This window comes from Phyllobates terribilis, unplaced genomic scaffold (genome assembly GCF_046119375.1).
Source record: "Phyllobates terribilis strain yellow unplaced genomic scaffold, ASM4611937v1 Scaffold_4238__1_contigs__length_63271, whole genome shotgun sequence".
NCBI classification, from domain to species: domain Eukaryota; kingdom Metazoa; phylum Chordata; class Amphibia; order Anura; family Dendrobatidae; genus Phyllobates; species Phyllobates terribilis.
Window position 1 is genome coordinate 346 of NW_027366990.1, and position 3,737 is coordinate 4,082.

Here is a 3,737-nt window from a genome sequence, read left to right on the forward strand (position 1 = left end):
TGGAATGCGCACATGGTATAAACACATCAGATTTAAACTATGCGTGTGATAGCCCTTTTGGGAGAAATACTTTACTCTGAAGGTGTATAGTATGATTTGACGATTCTTCCATGTAATCCACAATTATAGGAGATGTAAATAGAGAATAAAGCATGTATAGAGTCAACTATATAGGAAAGATCATCCGACTAATTAAGAATATTTTGAAGATAATATTATGCACACGTATTTATAATATATCCAACCGTTGCAACCTTATCAAGTTTAACTCTTGAACACATACATAAAAGCACTAAAGCTTGCGACATACGATTCACATGTCAAATTTGTATCAGGTGTAGACCTATGTTTAGCAAACCAAGAATATGGAGCATATGATATACAAAGGAAATATGAGACGGAGGATAAAGAGGAGGACGAGATCCAGGCGGAGAATATTTATAAAATATACTAGTCTAAGTATGATTAATGATAGCAATATATAGACTCTTATAATGAGTAGGTGAGTATATCTATGAACCGTCGGATCGGAACGATCGACGGTTCAGAAAATTAGACAAAAACAAGGAAATAACACAAAAACATAGAGTATCCTACGTTTATATACATACACGGCGACATTTTTAAAATCACACTTAAAATTACGACGAAAAGACTTTACTGTCCTTGTTTTAGAAGGAGCCATAACCTAGTCCCTCATTCCATACGGCCGCGATTACGATCCCATTCCCCTGCTCAGATCTAGGAGGGAGGAGATCCACCGGTCTTCTTCCCGGTTTCTTCTTCCGGTGAGTGCAATAGTAACTCAATCAATGGTGATTCGCTTGATCTTCGCATTCATCTTCAATCCATGGGAACTCGATCGATCTCCGCCAATTTCCTCCTCATTCGATCGATCTCCACCTCCTTCCTCCATTATGATTCTCTAGGTCTTTCCTCCATTGTGATTCGATTGATCTCCACCTCCTTCCTCCATTGTGATTCACAGGAGAATGCAGATCCAATGCCGCGCGGCGACGCTGATATTATCATCGTTGGCGCTGGCGTTGCCGGTTCCGCTCTTGCTTACACGTTGTCTAAGGTTAGTAGTTCGAATTTTTTTCGGTTTGATTGAATGATTGATTTACTCCAAATTGGATTTCAGTTAGGTCTCTAATGACAATGATATCCGATGTTTCATCTATAGGATGAACGACGTATCCATGTCTTTGAAAGAGCCAAATAGGATAGTTGGTGAGCTTCTTCAACCAGGAGGATACCTCAAATTGATTGAGTTGGGACTTGAAGGTTGATTAAGAAGTCTGCTTCATGCTAGTTTTAGCTGTATACCATTGTCTTGCAATTGAGTCTTTTGTTCTTCTGATTGATAGACTGTTTGGAGAAAATTGATGCTTAGAAAGTGTTTGGATATTCTCATTTCAAGGATGGGAAGAGTACTAGACTTTCTTATCCCCTGGAAACATTCCATGGAGATGTTGATGTTTCAGGTAGATGCTTTCACAATGGCTTCTTTATAAAAAGGTTGAGGGAAAAGGTTGCATCTCTTCCCAGGTATGATGCTTCACAATCTGATTAATAGTAGAAGCAATGGCTATCCGAGTCCTGTAGCTATTATGAAGATGCTATTTGTTCATGAAGTAATATGTAGTGGTCTACCTTAATTGTTATGCAGTATAGAGTGATCACTTCCATTTTTTACTTTCTGTAGGGTGCGAATAGATCAAGGATCAGTGACTTTACTTCTTGAAGAAAATGGAATCATCAAAGGTGTGCAATACAGGAAGAGAAAAGGTGAAGAATTGAGAGCATATGCACCTCTAAACCTTCTATACCTTACGAATGGTAACTTCTTGATTCCCAATCCCCTTTTTCAAATTAATATCTGCAAGTTTACTTGTGAGTTTTCTCAATTTCAGCCAGTTGCATCTACAATAAACACATTGGCTGATGCATTGTACAAAGTATTTTGTGCTTCACTTGACCAATCAAGAAATGAGATGCGTGAAGATTGCTTTGAATACTTGAGTTTTGGATGGATCTTCTCATCGGGTCCAATCTCTCTGCTCTAAGGTTTGAACCCGAGTCCATTGAACCTTATTCTTCATTTCTTTGTTGTTGCAGTGTATGGAGCTGGCCGCTTGTTGATCCAATTTCCTTCACCAAAGCGATTGTGGATTGCAGCTAGACTGATCTATGCAAGTAAAAAAACATTAGTTTGATTTGGGTGAACGAATTTTAGATTAGATTGTCTGAAATAAGGTTATGGATTGACAGGGTGCACCATCATCAAAGCTGAGAGAGTCAAGAAGATGTTTTTCCTTGCTTTGGTTCAGGCTTATTACATATTTCCACCTCCTCAATGTTAGACCTTAAAAGTGCAGGCAGACAATAGAATCAGTTGGTTTCGAAGAATTCAACGGAACGAGCTCGGAAATCAGTTATGACGACAATTCTTTTCTGAGTTTTTAACCCTCAATGTGGAAAAAGTGTATATCAAAACATGTACTTAGTTGAGCTAATAAACTTCAGTAGGGTTGAGCTAATAAACTTCAGTAGGCATTGATGTAAGTGTTTGGAACTAGATATAAATCTAAATTCATTCTTTAAAAAATGATGCTTATATACAACTTGCAAAGGCTAGTTTAGCTTCACTTTGAGTTGTTTAATTTGTTGTTTGTTTATTAATAAAAATTCTGGTGGAGGAATAATGGTAAATGAAGGTTTTCGTATTTTTGATCATGAATTTTCTTTCAGATGTCTATTATTTTTTTCGGTCTTATGAGTTTTTTTTCTTATTGACTTACTCGGCTATTCAGAAACTTATGAATTTTTTTGTGGGTCATTAGTTTTCTATTTCAAGTTCATAAAATTATATAGAAGGTACATAAAATTGTATGAAAGATTCATAAAATTGTATGAAAGGTTCATAAAATTGTATAGAAGTTTCATGGATTTTATATTGGCGGTTCATGAATTTCCTTCACAAAATTCCATTGAACATTCACGTCTCTTCAAACTCATAATTTTTTTTTGAATGTACATGATATCTTTTTTTTTCACGTCGTTTATTTTATAGTAAGAACATGAGTTTTCTCTTATAAGTTCACTCACCTATTTAGAAATTATGATATTTTCAAAGTCTATAAGAATTTTTATTGTTTTATATTTAAGTAACATGAACCTATATTAATGGTTCATTAAATTTATATATAAGGTTCAACAATTTATATAGAAGGTTCATGAATTTTATATTTTATATCTCATAAATTTATATTTTATATTTTATATCTCATAAATTTATATTTTATATTTTATACAGAAAGTCCATCAATTTATACTAAACGTTCATCAATTTGTACTGAAGGTTGATGAATTTATACTGAAGGTTCATCAATTTATGTTTTGTTCATGAATTTTATATTTTATATTTTATATTTTTGGTTCATCAATTTATATAGAAGGTTCATGAGTTTTATATATAAGGTTCATCAATTTATATAGAAGGTTCATGAATTTTATATATAAGGTTCATCAATTTATATAGAAGGTTCATGAATTTTATATTTAATACTTTTAGTTCATCAGTTTATTTTTATTGTCAAAACATGAGTTTTCTCTTATAAATTCACTCACCTATTTAGAAATTATGAGATTTTTAAAGTCTATAAGAATTTTTGTTGCTTTATAATTAAGGTTCATGAATCTATAGCGAAGATTCATAAATTCTATATAGGGTT

General features: G+C 33.6%; 1 pseudogene; it reads left to right on the forward strand.

Annotated features, from left to right (window-relative positions):
• The first annotated feature begins 1,003 nt into the window (after window positions 1-1,003).
• LOC141249040 (uncharacterized) lies at window positions 1,004-3,369 on the forward strand (annotated as a pseudogene).
• The last annotated feature ends 368 nt before the right edge of the window (window positions 3,370-3,737 follow it).